The sequence below is a fragment of the Dasypus novemcinctus genome, chromosome 11 (assembly GCF_030445035.2).
Source record: "Dasypus novemcinctus isolate mDasNov1 chromosome 11, mDasNov1.1.hap2, whole genome shotgun sequence".
NCBI lineage: Eukaryota > Metazoa > Chordata > Mammalia > Cingulata > Dasypodidae > Dasypus > Dasypus novemcinctus.
In genome coordinates this window covers 62,646,864-62,669,203 of record NC_080683.1, presented here as the reverse complement: position 1 = coordinate 62,669,203, position 22,340 = coordinate 62,646,864, and the positions used below count along the sequence as shown (strand labels likewise).

The window sequence follows — 22,340 nt, the reverse complement described above, 5'->3', positions numbered from 1 at the left end:
TCCGTCTAGTCAAGGCCAGTGTTCCTAACCCACACTTTTTATCTGCATTATGGAAACGTTTCAACTTCAAGCCAGATTCCCACATTCAAATTCAAGCTATTTTCTCACAGTGTACTAAGTATTGTTCTGAGCACTTTACACAGAGTAGCTCGTTTAACTATCATAACAATTCTATGGGACAGGAATTACCATTATCTCCATTTTGTAGATGAGGACAGTGAGGCACATAAAGATAGGAAACTTTTCCAAGACCACACATGTAGGCATGTAACAGGACTGGAATTTGATTACAAATGTCTAGCTCTAGATTCCAGGATCTTTACCACCAGATTGTACTGCAAATGTATTTAAGTATTTTTTTTTCGTATTGCCAGGTAGATGTCTCCATATTCTTTGTCACTATTTCTTTGATTATTTTCACTATTTTATTATGATAGGTGAACTTTTTTGTCTTAAAATTATATATTTTTTCTGATAATGTCTTTCTTATAAAACATATAGAGAAATTAAAGGTCCTCCCTGTGATCTCACCCCTTGGGATAGTCAAGGTTAAGAGTTTGATGTTTGGTTGCTCCATAAATAATACCTCCATTTGCCTGCGTTCCTCTCTCCCTTCCTCGTCCTTCATATGAAAGAATTATTGTACATATTGTCTATCATAAATAAATAAACTATAGAAAAACTGTCAATTTTATTTTATGTCTTTTTGTGATGGTAATTGGAATTGCATCATAGTCTTTCACTTAATGGGAGAATCCAGTCTTTGCAGAAATAATATTTATTGCTTTAACAGGTAACTGTTAAGCTACTATAAGCTTTGGACACTCAAAGACAGTACAAAATATTGTAGGGAAACAAAATAGAATTCCTGCCTCAAGAAGCTTTAAGATGTAAGAGATGTGATAAAACTATACATAGTACAAAGCAGAATAAATATGGAGAGGAGACCAAAGTACCATTAAGTAGTATTACTTGATATTCCATATAATAGGAATATTAATTTTGGTTTTAGGAGTATAATATTAAGTGTTCATCAGTATGTTTTTATATTTGATAGTGTAATAGAAGGACATGGATGCTCATCTGATATTTAGTATTGAATTAGTGCTACTGCAGCTGTGTGAAGAACAGTCATCCTCTACCCCCATCTCTGCTATAGACTGTCTATTGGATGAGATGTTAACTATATTTTTACAGTTTTTTCTTTTTTTTACAATTCCATGGTACCTTAGGAACTGGTTATTTATCACACGCTTATTAATCCACCAGGTATGATTGTAAAAATGGCAAGTACTATGAAGAGTAAAAAAGAAAAAAACGCTTCTCTTTGTGAATCAATGAATAATTGAAAGAATGATTATAGTTGATTTTTCTAGAATGCACAGCTCACACAAAAGAAAACTGAAAGTAATCAGCAATGTCAAGGACAAATGCAAAATAAAACAAAACCTTTTAACCACCTGCCACTGCACCTGACCAGTTCTCTGTGGGCTGGTGCAATCCAGTGGTGAACTGATATTAAACCCCAGGTTAGGAAACGGCGTTGTTCTTCATGTGGTTAACTCTGTGCTGAAAGCGTGGGAACAGCCTGGGAGGAAAAAAAAAAAAAGCTAAACCTTGAGGATATTTCTTTTGATCTTTTTTTCTCATTAAGACTGATTGTTTTCTAAAAATCAATATGTTTTTCACATCTTTCTGCCTCTTTGATATAGCCTCTTTGATATATAGAATTGCCAATCTATTTTAAGTGGCTTTTAAATTTTATTCCAGATCAAAATGAATCTCAGCAGTGTATGTGACATTACTCTCTAATGGAAGACCACTTAAAAGAATGCTGTATTTTACATGTTTAAAGTGTGATTATGACGTTCTAAAAAAACATACCCTGTAACATTCATGGTAAATAGTGTAAATGCAAATATTATTTAATTTACACTTAGAAATCTGTTAAAGGCACTATATATTCTCATTATGAAAACTACTTTTCTAAAAGTAACTAATTAAAATAACCAAGACAGGCGTCTTACCTGCAGAACTGGTTGATTAATAAGATTTGTTGACCAGCATTGGAACTGATTACCCAATTTGTACTATAAATAGTAACTGCAGTATTCCATTATTTTGAAAGCTTAATAAAGTCAGGATCAATGAATATATGTCTATGCTTTACTAACCCTTTCCCATTATTAGTTGTGTGACTTTTTCTAACTTGGACTTGATATGCATTTCAGTAAAAATCTTTTTGTTTTTTGTCTTGTTATTCTGGCCTTGTGATAATGAAAAAAAGTGGTAGTCTTTTTAAAAACATTTTTTTCTCATCATAAAAGTAATCTGTATTCATGGTAGAAAATTTTGAACACAAAGATAAGCGAAGGACAAAAATGAAAAGCAAAATGTACTCATTCCATAATTTTTTGTGCGTGTTTGTTATGTGTCAAGTAATGTTCTTTGTGCTGGAGATTACAGTGTACTCTAGTAAAATGGAGCTTCCATTAGATGGACTACGTTTTCTACATAAACTGTCTAGTATATATGACTTGTAGTTTAATAGGCTGCCATTTTCATTTAATAATGCATCCTAAATAGTTTTCCTTTCATTAAATATTTTTCTATTAGATTATTAATTGCAAAATTGTTTCTTAAAATTATACTTGCTTATGGTTAAAAAATAAAATGCTGGAAATCTTATAATAGAGAATACTATTAGGTTGGTGCAAAAGGGATTGCGGTTTCGGACCTTGTATTTTAAATAATTATAAATAGTCTCAAACACACCTTTATTTTATTTTATTTTTTAAAATATTTATTTTTTATTTAATTCTCTCCCCTTCCTCTCCCCCCCATTCACTGTGTGTTCTTCTGTGACTGCTTCTGTCCTTATCAACGGCACTGGGAATCTGTGTTTCTTTTTGTTGCGTCATCTTGTTGTGTCAGCTCTCCGTGTGTGCAGCGCTGCTTCTGGGAGCTTTTTTCGCTCTGGGTGGCTCTCCTTACGGGGCGCACCCCTTGCGCGTGGGACTTCCCTATGTGGGGACACCCCTGCATGACACAGCACTCCTTGTGTGCATCAGCACTGTGCATGGGCTAGCTCCACACGGGTCAAGGAGGCCCGGGGTTTGAACCGCAGACCTCCTATGTGGTAGGTGGACACCCTATCCATTGGGCCACGTTCACTTCCCAAACACATCTTTCTTAATCAAAATAGGAACCATTACAATCAACACATTTTTTAAAAAAAAGATTTATCTCTCTCCCCTCCCTCCATTGTCTGCTCTCTGTGTCCATTTGCTGTGTGTTCTTCTGTGTCTGCTTATATTCTCATTAGGCGGCTCGAGGAACCAATCCTGGGACCTCCCAGAGTGGGAGAGAGGCGATCATTCTCTTGTGCCACCTCAGCTCCCTGGTCTGTTGCATCTCTTATTGTCTCTCCTCTGTGTCTCTTTTTGTTGCATTGTCTTGCTGCGTCAGCTCTCTGAATGGGCTGGCACTCATGCGCAGGGCAGCACTGCTGCATGGGGCAGCACTCCTGCATGGGGCAGCAATCTGCGTGGGTGAGCTCACCACACAGGCCAGCTTGCCTTCACCAGGAGGCCCTGGGTATTGAATGCTGGACGTCTATTGCTTGAGCCGCATCTGTTTCCCTCAATGCATTTTTGCCAATCAGAAATAAATTTGTTGATTCCTGTAGTATAAAAATCCATGCTTCAGGATTTGACGGACTCTTAGAAAGCATTTTCTGCATCTTGTTGGTTGTGGAAGCATTTTCTCTGCAAAAAGTTGTTGAGATACTTGAAGATGTGATAGTGGATTGGTGAGAGGTCAGGTGAATATGGCGGTTGAGACAAAACTTCATAGTCCAATTTTCAACTTTTGAATTGTTGGTTGTGTGATGTGTGGTTGGGCATTGTCATAGAGAAGAATTGGGCCCTTTCTGTTGACTAATGCCGGCTGTGCAAGTGTTGCAGTTTTCGGTGCATTGATTTGCTGAGCATTCTTCTCAGTTATAATAGTTTCGCTGGGGTTCAGAAAGCTATAGGGATCAGACTGGCAGCAGACCACCAAACAGTGACCATGACCTTTTTTGGTCAGGTTTGGCTTTGGGAAGTGCTTTGGAACTTCTTCATCCAACCACTGAGCTGGTCTATCGCTGGCTGTTATAAAAAAATCCAGTTTTCGTCCACATATCACAATCTGATCAAGAAATGGTTCGTTGTTGTGTAGAATAAGAGAAGACAACACTTCAAAACAACAATTTTTTGGATTTTCAATCAGCTCCTGAGGCACTCACTTATCGAGCTTTCTCACCTTTCCAATTTGCTTCAAATGCTGAACAACTGTAGAATGGTTAACATTGAGTTTTTTTGGCAACTTCTCATGTAGTTTAAGAGGATCAGCTTTGGTGATTGCTCTCAATTGGTTGTTGGCAACTTCCGATGGCTGGCCACTATGCTTATCTTCAAGGCTCTCATCTCCTTTGCAAAACTTCTTGAACTGCACCTGTACTGTATGTTCATTAGCAGTTCCTGGGCTAAATGCATTGTTGATGTTGCGCGTTGTCTCTGCTGCTTTTAGACCCAGTTTGAACTCAAATAAGAAAATTGCTTGAATTTGCTTTTTGTCTAACACTATTTCCATAGTCGAAATAAATGTAAAATAAAGAGCAAGTAATAAGTCATTAGCAAAAACACATAAAGTGAGAAATGCACATTAAAATGATTTATAACATAACCAAATTTAAGAATGTATGCCAATATCAAGCAAATTTCAACAATGTAAAGCTGCAATTACTTTTGCACCAACCTAATAGAACTTTTTCCTATCCCTTCATCCTCTTCATCAGATTGGCTTCTTAGAGGCAACCACTTTTAACAATTTCTGTTTTTTACTTATTCTGTGGTTATCTCTACATTTTAAATAATATGTTTATATTGTTGTTTATGAATCAACTTCAAGTGATAGCCTGCTGTGGTCATTGAGGATGTAGCTCACCAAAATCTCTGTGCCCACCTTTCCTTCCTCTTAAGCTACCAACATAATTATACTATTGTTCTTAGTTCTTCATTGATCACTCCTGTATAGTGTGTCCTCCCTTTCTTGTTCTAATTATCCCTTTGTAATATTTATTGACTCTACATCTTGTAAAATGAGGACGATAGAGTTCTTTCTTTTCCATCTACGTCCCAAGTTATGTGAGCCTTAACTTTAACGTTGGCAATTCCATTTACATTGTCTTTAGTATAAAACAGTATAATAGGTTTTTTTAAAAAACTTTTCAGTGGAACTCCATATATTAGTGGAAAGAATTAGATTGCCTTTTTTTTATGGTATGAAAAGATAAATGACTCGAATATTTCAAACTTACAGAGATTTAATATATAGAATTAGTTACAAAAGCATTGGAAGAAAGGAGCAAAAGGAAAAAAAAAAGGTTGACTTGAGATCAAGAGCTGCTATCATCTCAGATTGGAGCCTGCTTAACAGTTGCTATTGATCTGTTGAAGGAGATATTGATGCTGTGGCTGCTGCTGTAGGAGGTTCACTTCTGCTACACGACAGCCATTCTATTGTTTACCAGTCTCTAGAAAGCTTTCTTCCCAGGACTTTACACTGTTATCTTGGTTGGATGTAGTTTTCTCAATTCCATGTTTTCCTTTCTTCTCCCTTCCCTTTCTTTTCTTTTTCAGTTTATTCCTTCACTTTGCAGGGATATTTCCTTAAATCATTTCCTAAGAAAATGTGTGTTGGGTTCTCTAGGGCAGGGGTTCTTAACCTTTTTTGTTCCATGGACTCCTCTGCCAGTCAGGTGAAAACCACGGACCCATTACTAAGTCCACACTATACTGTGTATTATTTAATAAATATATCACACTCGCACCAACACATCCCCACAAGAATAATGTTATTTTGAATTTTAATTCAAGCTCATGGACCCCTTGCTAAGAACCCTTGCTCTAGGGAAACAGAACTGATAGGAGATGTCTGTAAATAGTATGAAATTTTATAAAATTATCTTATGTGACCATGGGGAAGCACAAGTCTGAGAAGTACAAGTCCGAAATCCAGGCTGCAAGTCAGGGGCTCTGATGAAAGTCCTTGATGAATTCACTAGGAGATGTAGGCCGTCTGAAGTAGAGATGGGAATTCGCTCTCTGAATGCTGAAATCACCTCTCCTTTTAAGGCCTCCAATTGATTGGATGAGATGTCACTCATTGCTGATGGCAGTCTCCTTAGTTGATTGTAAATATGATCAGCCATCTATGCCATCAACTCACTGATGCTTAAAGTTCATGAAATGCCTTGTATTAGCCCAGTGTTTGCTTGACCAAACAACTGGGCAGGGTTACCCGGTCAAGTTGACACATTAGCCTAACCATCACAGCATGTATAGAAAATAGCCCATATGCCTACATGGATGTATGAAAATACCATTGCTCTGCCCCTATATTTAGTATTTGGCTGTGTATAAAATTTTAGATAGAAAAAAATTTTTTAAAAAGATTTATTTCTGGGAAACGGACTTTGGCCCAGTGGTTAGGGCATCCGTCTACCATATGGGAGGTCCGCGGTTCAAACCCCGGGCCTCCTTGACCCGTGTGGAGCTGGCCATGCGCAGCGCTGATGCGCGCAAGGAGTGCCGTGCCACGCAAGGGTGTCCTCCGCGTGGGGGAGCCCCACGCGCAAGGAGTGCGCCCGTGAGGAAAGCCGCCCAGCGTGAAAAGAAAGTGCAGCCTGCCCAGGAATGGCGCCGCCCACACTTCCCGTGCCGCTGACGACAACAGAAGCGGACAAAGAAACAAGACGCAGCAAATAGACACCAAGAACAGACAACCAGGGGAGGGGGGGAAATTAAATAATAAATAAATAAATCTTTAAAAAAAAAAAAAAAAGATTTATTTCTCATCCCTTCCCCACCCCCCCACCCAGTTGTCTGCTCTCTGTGTCCATTCACTGTGTGTTCTTCTGTGTCCACCTCCCATGTGGTAGGCGGATGCCCTATTCGTTGAGTCAAATCTGCTTCCCATAGATAGAAAATTATTTTCCTTTAGAATATTAAAAGCCTTACTCCATTATCTACTTGTAACCTCTGCTATTGATAAAAGGTCTGACTTTATCAGATTCTATTAATAGTTTCTTATAGGTGATCTGATCATGCTTCTGCCATTTGAAATTTTTAGAATTGTCTCACTATTAAGTCTAAAATTTCCCAGTAGATGTCTAGTTATGGGTTTTGTTTCACTCATTGTGCTGGGCAGTTGGTATTTCTGAATCAAAAAACCTGTGTACTTGATTTGGAAAAATTTTATCTTTGATACTTTGCTTCCTCTGTTTTTACTATTTTTCCTTTCTAGAACTATGTTTGAACTTGAGAACTAGATCCCTTCTTGTCTCTTCTTCAGTTTTCTGATCTTTCCTATTTTTCTGTTGAATTGCTTATTCCAGTAATAATACTTTTAATTTTTAGGACTGTGTACATTCTTGTTCTCTGCTTGTACCTTTTCATATTAACTTGCGCTTGATTTATGGTTGAATAGCTTCTTTAATCTCTATGAACATGGTAATTAGAGGGTGTTATTTAAAGTTGTTTTCTCTTTGATTATTTTTCTTTTTCAAGTTTCTGGTTTCCCTCAAATATATGCTGTTCTGTTAGTTGTTTGCATGTAAAAATGAGACAAAAACTGCTTGGGAGTTCTGTGAATGTGGGCTTGGTTTGTCAGCTCTTAGCCTTTGCTCTAGGAGAAGCAGGTGGGCTGGAGAACCCTTAAATCCAAGCACAAAGAGAGGGCTTTGGTTTGGGGTACCATGGCTTTACCATTCCCCCTAGGATTTGGTTCAGTTTCTTTAGAGAAGAACTTCGTAATTTATTCTTTTGCCTGGGGGTTAGGTAACATGCATGTCTTGTGTGTAAGGTATACAGGTTGTTTTATAGGAGTTAAAAATCACCTATCCCTCTTTTTCGGTCTGTATGTCACTCTAATCTTTTTTTTTTTTTTTTTTTTTTAAAGATTTACTATTTTAAAAACTTATTTCTCTCTTCTTCCCACCGCCCCCAGGTGTCTGCTCTCTGTGTCTTTTCGCTGTGTGTTCTGTGACTGCCTCTATCCTTATCAGTGGCACCGAGAAGCTGTGTTTCTTTTTTTTTTTTTGTTGAGTCATTTTGTTGTGTCAGCTCTCCATGTGTGCGGTGCCATTCTTGGGCATGCTGCACTTTCTTTCACGCTGGGCGGCTCTTCTTATGGGGCGCACTCCTTGCACGTGGGGCTCCCCTATGCGAGGGACACTCCTGTGTGGCAGGGCATGCCTTGCATGCATCAGCACTGCGTATGGGCCAGCTCCACATGGTTCAAGGAGACCCAGGGTTTAAGCCGTGGACCTCCCATGTGGTAGGCCCTATCCATTGAGCCAAGTCCGCTTCCCTCTAATCATTCTTCATAGTTGATTTTACTGGGTCAGGATCTTCTCTGGGGTTCTGCAAAACATTTCAGCTCTGTTTGTGCAGGTTGTTACCCTGTGAATGCTTCATCAGTTAGCACTTTGCCATCCAATTCTTGTCAACCAGAAATTTGTTGAAATAATTCTTCTGATGACCTTTCCTCCATGATCTTTATGATTGTGTGTGCTATTAGTTATTCATTGCTGATTAACAAATTATCCCAACATTTAGCAACTTAAAGCAACAAGCATTTATTATCTCACCCAGTTTCTGGGAGCAGTTTAGTTGGATGGCTTCGTTTCTCTTTCATGGATGCAGTCAAGTTGTTGGCCAAAGCTGCAATCATCTTAAAGCGCCACTTTGAGTATCACTTATGCAGTTGATGGCAGACCTCAGTTCCTTCCTGACTGATGGCATGCGACCTCTATTCCTTTCCATATAGACCTATCCATATAGACCTATCCATAGGCTGCATGAATGTCCCCAGCATATGGCAACCTGCTTCCCCCAGAGCAAGTGATCCAAGGAGATTGTACCCAAGATAGAAGTAGTAGTCTTGTTATAATCTAATCTAACCCCATCTATATAATCCAATCTAATCAATCTCAGAAGTGACATACTATCACATCTGCTGTATTCTTTTTGTTGGAAGCAAGATACTAAATCCAGCCTCTACTCTTTTGGAGAGGAATTAAGCTCTATCTATTGAAGGTAAAAGTGTTAAAGAATTTGTGGACATATTTTTTAAAACCACCAGATGGCTTTATACTGGAAAACAAAAACAACTTTGCTATCATTTTTGATGGTGCCTTGGGAGGAGGAAGAGTCATATTGGATAATTATTCCATAGTATGAATGCCCTGTAATTTGACAAATCCTATGTGGTTTTAAGTTTAGATTATTTTGATATTTTTGCTTTTGCAAACAGTGCTGTGATAACATCTTTCTAGATATATATTTCTTCATATGACTATCCATTTTATAATTTATTATAATTGATTGTTGCTGTATTCTTTATGCTTCATTTGTTGGAATACACACACACACACACACACAGCAAACACAGTATGTTTTATTTTTAAGTAAAAAACTCCAGTATATTTATTATTTAGAATTTTCTACAGTGATATTTTAAGGAGCATGTTCTTATGATTTATTAAACAGATTTATCACAGAATTTTTTTCCAGCTACTTTTGGTTTACTTTTGCATTTTATGACTTCGCTAGATGGCAGCAGAGGATCAACTTTAATTCAGGTTGTCTTAGTGAAGTAGTAGGATTCAAGTAAATTCTACTCAGTATATTATACATCTAATACATCCCAAAATATTAGTTTTGGGTTATTAAGACTTGGTAAAGATTAGTGGGACTGTGTAAACAGCGGTATCAAAAGCATAGTATTACAGTGTTGACATGTTCTTATGCATTGCATCTGAATTATATTTGTAGATGATCTTGTAGTATCATTTTGGAAGTATATTGTAAAAATGATTTAACTGTATTAAAGTCCCCAACAGTATTTTCGTCTGCTTCAGGAAATTTAGATATTGTTAAGTTGGAGTCTCAAACAGTGAAGGAATGATATGAAGACTTCTTCATCCCATGTGGGGTTTTTTGCTCTCAGTTGTTGATGCTGGAAGGAAAAGAGTATAATAAAAAAAATTGGTGTTGGAAATGCAAATTTTCTGTGAAATTTGGGTCTATAGGGTAGTGCTGTTGGGTGGCCCGCCGCAGGCGGCGGGGTTCGGTTGGCTCAGGGAGAGCTGCTGGGGGGCCGGGGGCCCTTTGAGCCGGCAGCAGGCGGCTGAAGGTGTGGTGGGGACGCGCAGCGCGGTGGAAGAACGCCACAGAGACGAGGGCTGTGTGCAGGTCTACTTTATTGAGGAAGTGCACTTGGTTATATAGGGCTGGGTGAGGGAGGGGTTAGTGCTGGGGCGGGCTAGCTACGGGGTGGTGGTGGATAGGTGGGTAAAAGTGGATGGCTATGAGGTAAGCAGTGGCTATGGAGGGAGGCAGATTACATGTTGGCAATGTGGATGGGACTGGCGGGAAGAACAGCAGCGGCTGGAGAGGGAAGATAACAATGGCTAGGAGGAGGGGTGAGGGGAGGCAGCAGCATAAGCTGCTGCTAAAAAGGCTATGGTGCAAAAAGGTTACTAATGGCCAGCGGGCAGGGGAAGTAAGGTGGGTAACAGGGTAGGAAAGTAATTTGACTTGTCTGTGGCATATGAATAACAGTGTTTTGATATATGTGCGCCAATTACAGATTTTGAGAAAGAAACTTCTGTAACCATACTTTTTTCTTTTTTATCACATATATTATTTATAGTTTTTGAGGAACTTTAGTTTTTGCATGTTTGATGGTAATTTTATTTCATTAATACAATTCACTAAATCTTTCACTAAGACAGTTATTCTGAAAAAATATCCATTGCTGTAGTAGAAATGACATGAGAATATAGCAAGCTTTAAAGAGATTTTCTAATATTGGACAGAAGTTTTTAATGGTATATATTCCAACCAGGTACTTCGGCTAGTAAAAAAAAATATTTTGGGAAACAGACTTTGGCCCAGTGGTTAGGGCGTCCGTCTACCACATGGGAGGTCCGCGGTTCAAGCCCCGGGCCTCCTTGACCCGTGTGGAGCTGGCCCATGTGCAGTGCTGATGCGCGCAAGGAGTGCCCTGCCACGCAGGGGTGTCCCCTGTGTAGGGGAGCCCCACGTGCACGGCGTGCACCCTTAAGGAGAGCCGCCCAGCGCGAAGGAGGGAGCAGCCTGCCCAGGAATGGCGCTGCCCACCCTTCCCCGGCCGCTGACGACAACAGAAGCGGACAAAGAAACAAGACGCAACAAAAAGACACAGAAAACAGACAACCGGGGGAGGGGAGGGGAATTAAATAAATAAAAATAAATCTTTAAAAAAAAAAAATTTTGAACGAGGTAAAGAAACTGAAAGTAAGTAATTCTAATTGACTCTTTTTAAATTGTAAAATAGGATTTGTTGATTTTATAGGCAGTCCATCTTAGTATAGTGCGTCTCTGGCTTTCAGTCCAGCTGTAGTGTTGCTGATATTTTTTGCTGGTAGGTGAGCTTCTTTAAACAAATTTTATTTTAGCTACAATTTGGAATTTAGAAAATTTAATATTTTAAAGGCTTTTGCATGGGTAGAGAACCAAATTTTGTCTCCTTATGGATTATTTAGGGTTGTATCTAAGTCTTTTGTTAGCTATGCTAGCCTGATAAAATGTAAATTGCTGGGTAGAGTTATAGAATATACTATACAACTTAGAAAAATTAAATTGCAACTGAAATTACAAACTTGAAGCAGCTGCACCTTGTGAGGACTCTGATCTGGCCTTGGTAGTTACCTTAATACTATGTGTCTAGTATTAAGTATTTGTATTAGCTACTTGAATCTGCTGAGGTTGGTAAACGTAGACTTTCTTCTGGTACTTTTAGTGAACATAAACAAAGATTAGTGGAAACCAATTAATTTCCAATAGTCTGACCTGTTAAGCATTACTAGTAAATGGAAATAAATTCATTAAACATTTGGGGCACTTATAATTTCTTTAAACTTTATTTTTTACATTTAATAATTAAAAAATATAAACAATTAAAAACTAAAATAAAAACACAATTGAAAAAAGACCCACTTTTCTCAATTAAATGTACTGGATTCCCATAAATTTTTTTGAATCTTACAATATATTACACATACAATATTTGTCCTTTTGTGTCTGACTTGCTTCGCTCAACCTAATGTCCTCCAGGTTCATCCAGGTTGTCATATGCTTCACGACTTCATTCCTTCTTACAACTGCATAATATTCCATTGTGTTACTAGACCATAGTTTGTTTATCTGTTTATCTGTTGATGTACACCTGGATTGTTTCCATCTTTTGGCAACCATGAGTAATTTTGCTATGAACATCGGTGTGCAGATATCTGTTCATGTCATTGCTCTCAGTTCTTCTGGTTATATACTCAGTAGTGGTATTGCAGGCTCATGTGGCAAGTCTATATTCAACTTCTTTAGAAACTGCCAAACAGTCCTCGACAGCGGCTGTACCATTCTACATGCCCACCAACAGTGAGTAAGTGTTCCTATCTCTCCACATCCACTCCAACACTTGTGGACATTATGATAGGTGTGAAATGATACCTCATTGTAGTTTTTTAAAAAAAAAGATTTTATTTTTTTAAAGATGTATTTATTTATTTATCTCCCCCCCCCCACCCTGGTTGTCTGCTCTCTGTGTCTATTTGCTGTGTCTTCTTCATTGGCTTCTGTTGTTGTGAGCAGCACAGGCATTTGTGTTTCTTTCTGTTGCATCATCTTGTGTCAGCTCTCCGTGTGTGCGGCACCATTCCTGGGCAGGCTGCACTTTCTTTCGCACTGGGCGGCTTTCCTTACGGGAGGCACTCCTTGCGCGTGGGGCTCCCCTACGCGGGGACACCCCTGCATGGCACAGCACTCCTTGCGTGCATCAGCACTGCACATGGGTCAGCTCCACATGGGTCAAGGAGGTCTGGGGTTTGAACCATGGACCTCCCATGAGGTAGATGGACGCCCTAACCACTTGGCCAAGTCCTCTTCCCACTATTCATTTTAGAATACTTTTGGCTATTCGTGTGTACTTTCCCTTCCAAATGAATTGGTAATTGCCTTTTCTAATTTTGTAAAGTAAGCTGTTGGGATTTTGATTGGTATTGCATTGAATCTATAAATAAGTTTGAGTAGGATTGACATCCTCACGATATTTGTTCTTCCAATCTATGAACACAGAATAGCTTTCCATTTGCTTAGGTCTTTTAAAATTTCTTTTAACATTGTTTTGTAGTTTTCTGCAAATAGGTCCTGCACTGCTTTGGTTAAATTGATTCCTAAGTATTTGAGTCTTTTTGTTGCTATTGAAAATGTAATTTTCTCCCTATTTCCTCCTCAGATTGTTCAGTACTAGTGTACAAAAACACTACTGATTTTTGTGTGTTGATATTGTTTCCTGCCACTTCACTGAACTCATTAGCTCAGGTAGCAAGTACTGGACCATGTCATCCACAAACAGTGAGAGTTTTACTTCCTCTTTTCCTATTTGGATGCCTTTAAATTTTTTTTTTTTCTTGTCTAATTGCCCTGGCTAGAATTCCTAATACCGTATTGAATAACAATGGTGACAGTGGGCATCCTTTTCTCATTCTCCATCTTAGAGGGAGAGCTTTCAACCTTTCCCTGTTGAGTATGATATTGGCTGTGGGTTTTTCACATATGCCATTTTATCATATTGAGGAATTTTCCTTCTGTTCCTATCTTTTGAAGTGTTTTAACAAAAAAGGATCCTGGATTTTGTCAAATGCCTTTTCTGCATCTCATGATTGAGATTATCATGTTTTTTCCCCCTTTGATTTGTTAATGTGGTTTTTACATTGATTGATTTTCTTACGTTGAACCAGTCTTGCATACCTGAAATAAATCCCAACTTTGGTCGTGACGTATACGTCTTTTGATATGCTGTTGGATTTGATTTGCAAGTATTTTTTTTAGGAATTTTGCTTCTTTGTTCATTAGAGAGATTAGTCTGTAATTTTCTTGTAGTATCTTTATCTGACTTTGGTATTAGGGTGATGTTGGTTTCATAAAATATGTAGGGTAATTTCTCTTACTCTTCAGTTTTTTGGAAGAGTTTAAACAGGATTGGTGTTAATTTGCTTGGTAGAATTCCCCTGTGAAGCCATCTGGTCTTGGACTTTTCTTTGCTGGAAGATATTTGATGACGGATTCCTTAAATGTGATTGGTTTGTTAAGTTCTTGTATTTCTTGTAGCGTCACTGTAGGTTGTGCATTCCTAAGAATTTGTCGGCATACAGTTTCTCATAATATCCTCTTATAATTCTTTTTGTATCTGTGGGATCAGTTGTAACTTTCTCCCTTTCATTTCTGATTGTATTTATTTGCATCTTTTTTTTTTTTTTTTTTGGTTAGTCTAGCTGTGGGTCTATTTTATTGATTTTCTCAAATAACCAGCTTTTGCTTTTGTTGATTTTCTATATTATATTTTGTTCTCAAATTCATTTATTTCTGCTCTAATCTTTATTATTTCTTTCTTTCTGCTTGCTTTGGGATTGGTTTCCTGTTCTTTTTCTAGTTTCTCTAGTTCAGTTAAATCTTTGCGTTTAGCTCTTTCTCCTTTTTAATATAGGCATTTAGGGCTATAACTTTCCCTCTCAAGACTGCCTTCACTGTATCCTATGTTTTGATGTGTTGTGCTCTCATTTTCATTTGTCTCAATATATTTACTGATTTTACTTACAATTTCTTCTTTGACCCACTGATTATTTAGGTGTGTGTTTTTTTGCCTGCACACATTTGCGAATTTACTTTTTTCCTGTCTATTACTGATTTCCATTTTCATTCCATTATGATCTGAGAAGGTACTTTGTATAATTTCAGTCTTTTTATATTTATTGAGCACTGCATTGTGCCCTAACAAGTGGTCTATCCTGGAGAAAGATCCATGGGCACTTGAAAGAATCTATAACCCACTGAGTTTGGATGCAGTATTCTATATATTTCTGTTCGGTCTAGCTCGTTTATCATGTTGTTCAAGTTCTCTGTTTTCTTATTGATCTTTTGTCTAGTTCTTCTATCTAATAATGTGAATGTGGTGGTGAAGTCTCTGGTGATTATTATAGAGATGTCTGTTTCTCCCTTCAGTTTTCCCAGAGTTTGTCTCACATATTTTGGGACATCCTGGTTAGGCGCATAGATATTTATGACTATTATATCTTCCTGGTGGAGTGTCCCTTTTATTAACATATAGTGGCTTTCTGTATCTCTCATAACTTTTTTGCATTTAAAGTCTGTTTCGTCTAATATTAGTATAGTTACCCTTACTCTTTTCTGGTTAGTATTTGCATGGAATATCTTTTTCCAACCTTTCACTTTCAGCCGGTTTGTATCCCTGGGTGTAAGTAGCATATGGATAGTTCATATTTTTTTATCCATTCTTTTAGCCAGTATCTTTTGATTGGGGAGTGTAATCCATTCACAGTCAATGATAGTACTGTAAATGCACTGTTTATTTCCTCTATTTTATTCTTTCATTTTCATGTCATTATCTTTTCATCTCTCTTTTTACTCTTTTGGTTATCCTTTCTGCTATTCTTTCTTCTATACTCTCCTCCAAGTCTGTCTCTCTTGTCTTTTTTTCCAGCTTCTAAGGCTTCCTTTAATATTTCCTGCAAAGATGGAGTCTTTTTTGCAAACTCTCTTAGTTTGTTTGTGAATATTTATACTCACCTTCATATTTGAAAGACTTACTGGATGTCCCTTGTACATGATGGCTTCCTTCTCCCATGCTTCTCTGAGAATTTTCTGTTAATCTTTGAAATTTGACATTCTGAGTAGTATGTATCTTGGAGTAGATCTATTCAGATTTATTCTGATTGGGGTATGGTGTGCTTCTTTGACATGTAAGTTCATTTCTTTTGTGAGAGCTGGGAAATTTTCAGGTAGATTTCTCAAATGCTCATCCGTCCCTTTCCTCTTCTCTTCTCCTTCTGAAACTCTGATGACATGTAAGTTGTTGCATTTTGTGTTGTCATTCTACACTCTGAGTCCCTGCTCAGTTTTTTCCATTCTTTTCTCTTTTCTTTTCTCTCTTCAATTTTAGCTGTTTTGTCTTTGGTATCACTTATTTTTTCTTCTCTCATTTTGAGTCTGTTGTATACACCAAATGTGTTTTTTATCTCATCTTTTGTGTCTTTCATTCCCATGAAATCTGTTACTTTTCTTTTTAGAATTTCATTTCTTCTTTGTGCTTGCTCAGTGTCTTCTTGATATCATTGATCTCTTTGTCCATATTGTCTTTCAACTCATTAATTTGATTTTGGAAATTTGAGTGCATCTCGCTGATTAGTTTTCTCAAATTTCGTATCTCTTCTGGGGTTTTGATATATTCCTTTTCTGGGACCATGTCTTCTGTTTTCTTAGTATGGCTTGCAATTTTTTGCTGATTACTAGGCATCTGATTAGGATGTAGTTTACTCAGATGCTCAATTTGTTTCTCTTTTGTAGGTATTTAGTGGCAGGAGGCTGTGTAGTTACCACTGCTCTTTGATTCTTGGCTTGACCTGGATTGTTAGGATTGTCCTGATGGTTGCTCAAAACTGGGCACTGGACTGGACCCAGTTATTGGTTATAGAGTCACTTCCCTAGGACCTTGGGGAGGGAGGTTACAGAGGCCGGAAAAAGCTTCTCCTACTTAATTTTCCTGTGTGCACTTCCTTGGTCTGCCAGCAGATGGCACCCTTTGGCAGCTCTCAGTTCAATGTCTGGTTGGAGAGTATTTGTTGCAGCACAGACTGGATCAGTGTGACAGAGCTTCCTGTCTGGAGACTTAGGAGCTTTGTAATTCAAACTTTCTCTAAGACAATTCTCCAGCCTCCCTTTGACTGGGTGGGAAATATTTCCACTCCCCTCTGTGTACTCAACAATCAATCCCTATTAGTAGAGGAGGAGATTGGGAGGGTTGTTTATCTTTAGCCCCTTATGAGCTCCAAGGCAAACAATGGCACAGCCCCAAACAGCATGGAAGGGCTCCTGGGACCTAGTAGACCCAGTTTGTGAATCAAAAGCTGAGTCACCCTTAGGCTATGTGTGTCCCTCTCTCTCCCCTTTCCTGGGATTCCCTCAACAATTAGTCCCAGGTAGAAAAGAGAAAGGTTACAAGGGTTGGATTTCTCCAGTCCTTCCCCTTCTTCCAGGGCAAACCAGTGTGTGTTCCCACCTGCCCTGGAAAGGCTCATGAGACACAGCAGACCACATTTGTGGGTCAGAAGCTGAGTCAGCAGCTGGGTCAGCCTTAGCCTGTGTCCCTCTTTCTCCCCTTTCCTAGGGTAGTATATCTCTGGAGCCCCCTTTGTCTATAGTTGTAGGCCCAGAGGCCTGAGAAAATTGAAGTATCTTTAGTGTGGGGGATGGTACCAGCAGCAGTAGCTGCTGGTTTCAACTCACAGTTCTGTGGTTGTATTTTCCTTCCTTTGTCCCACTTTCTTCCAGCCTTTGCCTGGTGTCCTAAACCCAAGAAGATCTTTTCCTAGGCCATTTCAGCCTATACTCTACCTATTTGTCACCCTAGTCCGCCATCTTCCCAAAAGTCCATATAATTTTTAATTACATTTTTCTATAAAACCAGCATCACTATGTTTTGCATCTTGTACAAGTTTTTAAAGATTTTCTTAAAAATACCTCAGAAATAAGTAATTGGGCCTCTTTGTAGTAAAATGTTTATGTATAAGTATAGTATCTGTTAAAAGTAAAATGATAGCAAATTTGTTATAGATTCATTCCCTTTCACTAAAACAATTACTTTGAAAAATATTTATTGCTGTAGTAGAAATAACATGAGAATATAGCAAGCTTTAAAGAGATTTTTCTAATTTCAGACAGAATTTTTAAATGGTGGATGTTCTTACCAGGTACTTGAGCTAGCAAATAAAATAGTTTGACATATGGTGTAGCAGTTGATATGGTTAGGAATTCCAAAAAACGGATATTGGATTATATTTATAATATGATCTGTACCTGGGTATGGTTGTGTTATGATTAGGGCATTGAGTCCCTGCCCCTTGGTGGGTGGGGACTCACAGATAAAAGGCATGGCAAAGAACAGAGTTGAGGGTTTCTGATGTTGGAGTTTTGATGTTGGGGTTTGATGCTGAAGTCTTAAGCTGGAGTCCTGGGGAAAGAGACAAAGCTGTTCGACTGATAGTCTACAACTGACTTTGTGGAGAGAGGCAAAGCCTAGAGAGCCTAATAGTCTACAGCTGACCTTGTGGAGGAAACAGAGGCGTTGCGCTCAGAGGAACCCAGAAAGCCTGAACCCTTACATTACCAGCGATCTTGCTCCAACATGAGGAAATAGACTTTGGTGAGGGAAATAACTTATGCTTTATGGCCTGGTAACTGTAAGCTCCTACCCCACATAAATACCCTTTATAACCCAGCAGATTTCTGGTATTTTGCATCAGCACCCCTTTGGCTAATATGTATGATTAGTTTCAGTGGCAATAAATTTTTGAGAATATGAGTTTGTACATATTTTAAAAAATAAAGTTTAAGACATGGTTCCTACTTTTAAATGGGTCAATATCTAATTGTATTAAAATGAGACTACCTAGGAAAACAGTATAAAGTATAATTGAATATAAATGACATGGCATAGACTAAGAATGTAAGCATTCTTAGGAGGAACATGATTAGTGAAGGATGAATAAGTAGGTAAGAGGAGCAACATCAAGGAAATCATGTGGAGGAAACAGCCATAGATGGGATAACTTATAATTGGTCTAAATCTAGAAACGATGTCAGTTTTGGTAACTGAACTGCCAGTTAGATGCTTGGAATAAAGGAACAAAATTGTTAACTGTTTGAACCTTTTTATTTTTTAAATTTTTATTTTATTTTACTTTTTTTAAAGTATGTCCCTTTTTCCAAAAATTTATTTTCCCTCCCCCTTCCCCCACCCTGCTGTTTCTGCTGTTTGTGTCCATTTGCTATGTGATCTTTTCTATCTATTTCTCTTTTTCCTTCTCCTTTTTCCTCTTCCAGGATTCACTAGGATTCAATCCTGGGACCTTTGATGTGGAGAGATGTTCCCTGTCACTTGCTCCACCTCAGTTCCTGGTGGTTTCTGCTCTGCTTCACCTTGACTCTCCTCTTCATCTCTCTTTTGTTGCATCATCATCTTTCTGCGTGACTCACTTGCGTGGGCACTGGCTTATTGTGCAGGCATTTGGCTCACCCCATGGGCACGTGGCTCACTGTGTGGGCACTCATGCGAGTACTTGGCTCCCCATATGGGCACTCAGGGAGGCACTCAGCTCACCACCTGGGCACTGGCTTACTGCACAGACACACTTTTCTTTTTCTTTTTTATCAGGAGGCCCCTGGGATCAAACCTGGGTATTCCTATATGGTAGGCGGAAGCCCTATCACTTGAGCCACATCTGCTACCCTCTTTTTATTTTTAAATATGTCAGAGGATTAGTGATTATTGAGCCATGATTCTCATTTAAATTTTGGCTTCTATGTCTCTCCCACTCTTAAATTGTTCTTAGGAGGTTATAAGAAGGAAGATCCTTAATCTCAGTCCTCCTAAATTTAAGGCCACCTGGTATAGCCAAGTCAGTTGGTTAACCCAGTGACCTTTGAGACACTTAAACTGTTTTTTTAAAAAATTTTCTTTTAAATGTTACATTCAAAAGAATATGAGGTCCCCTTATACCCCCCACACCCTCTATCCCACTCCTCCCACATCAACAACCTCTTCCATCATCGTGGCACATTCACTGCACCTGGTGAATACATTTTGGACCACTGCTGCACCACATGGACAGTGGTCTACATTGTAGTCTACACTCTCCCCCATTCCACCCAGTGTTAAATTGTTTTTTGAAAGACAGTATAGAGTATGATAAGAGAGTATTTTCTATAGTGGCATAGAAAGCAGGGAAACAAATCTTTTGAGGAGAATAGTTGCTGTGGCAGCAGAAAGGGAAGCAGCTCACCTATTTTAGTGACTAGAAGAAGCAAAAGAAAGGAAGTGATGTCACAGAAAGTCTGCCCCACTGAGACAGTTTAAGAGGTTACCCTGGCAAGATGCACAGGAGGACACTAGTCATTCCCTTTAACACTCATTCCCTTTAACACTGTCTTCTACTTTCAGTTATAATTTAAAGACTGTTAGGTGAACCTTTTTGGGATTTAGTGAAACCTTATCAAAAGTTGGGCATGTTAGCCGTCATACAATCAGTCTAGTCAACTGTTTCACTAGTTGCATAGTATAAAATATGAAAATTAGAAGACTGATTGGAACTAGCTTGTGATCTTGCTTATTCATCTTTTTCTTCTCTTTGTATTCATCTCTGCTCTTTTTTATCCTGGTTAGAATCAAAATAAAATATCTGTAGCTGAAAAAAGAAGAAAAATAAAAAAATGAACTTTTGGGTATATACTTTAGTGGAAACATCTTTTTGCACGTTTTATTGATTTTAAAATCTTTTGCTTATTTTGACATCTGTTGTTTGGCTTTTCTATTTTAGAACTTGAGTGCTAAGGGTGGTTAGAAGCCATTTAATTCAGTGCTTCTCAAAATTTAATGAATCACTTGAGTATCTTTTTAAATGCAGGTTTAGTTAAGTCTATGGTGTTGCATTTTTAACAAGTTCCCAGGTAATGCCAATGGTATTGGTACAAGGACCGTGTTTTTCTCAGGTTATATATGAGGGTATCAAAGCCAGAGAGAGCACGTGATTTGTTCAAGGTCCTATACCTAATTAGTGGTGGTGGACTTTTGTTTTTTTAGCTTGATTAAAAATGTCATATTTCTCATCATAAGGAAATATTTGAAACTAAGAGAAGTCATCCTCCTCTCCCCCTAATTAAATGACAACTCATTTGTTAAGTAAAATAGATTTAATTTGAATCTTTAAGATACATATTAAGATTTTCTCTTCTGTCCTTATAACTTTTGGGGATTTGAAAAAAATGTAAACAAGTGGATATGTTGATTTATTATACTTTACGTATATCCAGTTATTGTTTTAGAGTACTTATATTTTGAACTTTTGGACACCATGAATTTACAGATTTAAGTGAGTTTAGGAGATACTAAAATATCTATATTCAAATCTAGTTTTTGAACTAAAGCTTCTTTTATGAAGTGTAAATCATGTTTTTATTTATGTAAAGTGATTGTTAGATGTATACTCTCTTTTCAGACACAAGCTGAAGGAGGTAATATAACTAAATAGTGCTTGTGTCTTTAGTAGTACCTGATTGAATACGTTTTGCTCTAACCATTTAAATCTAGCCTGGTTTATCTAGTACTTTAAGTGCTATAGGATTGTTGCAGGGCTGGGGGTGAGGTGTGTATGTATGTGTGTATGGACTACTTGGGTGAGCTGGGAATGCATGAGAGAGCCCTTTCAGCTCCTTTAAGATTCCATAATTCTCTAATTCTTTGTAGATTGGTAGAAAGGAGGGAACATACTCTAATCCACAGAAATGGCAATTAGCAAGATACATGTTGCTGGTAGCAAATAAAATCAGTCCTGATTTGGCAGTTCTTTTTACTAGTTGCTTCGATATTCTACTTGTTTGTTTCATTTCTCTAAACTCTGTTAATTAGTTGATTTTATAAACTTGTAGATAGAAGGATTTTATCAGTTAACTCCTATTGTTATGATCATTATTATGCTTTTTTTGAATGGATAAAGGACACTGAACTCATGTAGATTTAATTATAATTTTATTTAATTTATGTTGTCACTAATTTTTATTTTAGTGATACAGATTGTGGGATAAGAACATAACTTTCTATTATGTATCATAGCTTTTAGATTTATTGTGTATTTATATGTATCATTGTTAGTAAACCTTAAGAATCTGTTACAGTACATTAGAATATTTTAGTCTCTGTGTTTGTTTTTAGCATTCTAGTGTTTAGAAAACAAGTTCCTAGACAGATTGAGGGATCCACCTGATTCAAATTATTTTATTTGAGTTCTCTGTTTTGAGTTATTGCTCATTTGAGTAGTGAACCTTTTGGTTTTACAAAATTTACCTTGGTTATATATAACCAGAGTTAAGTATTTATTGTAGTTGCTGTCTGTCTTTGTGCAAATATGCTTATAAGCTTGGGTTTGTGCCATAGGTAACCTTTACAGGAAATACCTATGATTTATTTCTCTGTATTTCAGAATTTCTGTATTCATTTATCTCCTTCTCCTTTTCTGTATAGAAGAGATGTCCTCTTCTTGAGTCTCCAGGTTTCTTAAACTTTTCTGTCTTTTTAAAGTGTTTTTTGCATTTCAAGTATTTATCAACCCAGTTACAAAATAA

The 22,340-nt window shown here is 37.8% G+C and overlaps 1 protein-coding gene and 1 non-coding gene across 7 annotated transcripts in view; both read left to right on the top strand.

Moving 5' to 3' along the window:
• RNGTT (RNA guanylyltransferase and 5'-phosphatase) overlaps positions 1–22,340 on the top strand; it is a 355,704-nt gene that overhangs the window by 63,989 nt on the left and 269,375 nt on the right. The gene's annotated exons all lie outside the window — the stretch shown is intronic.
• On the top strand, positions 1,460–1,589 carry LOC111763212 (small nucleolar RNA SNORA65). The gene has a single exon (XR_002796126.2). It is a non-coding gene; the product is annotated as a small nucleolar RNA SNORA65 (small nucleolar RNA).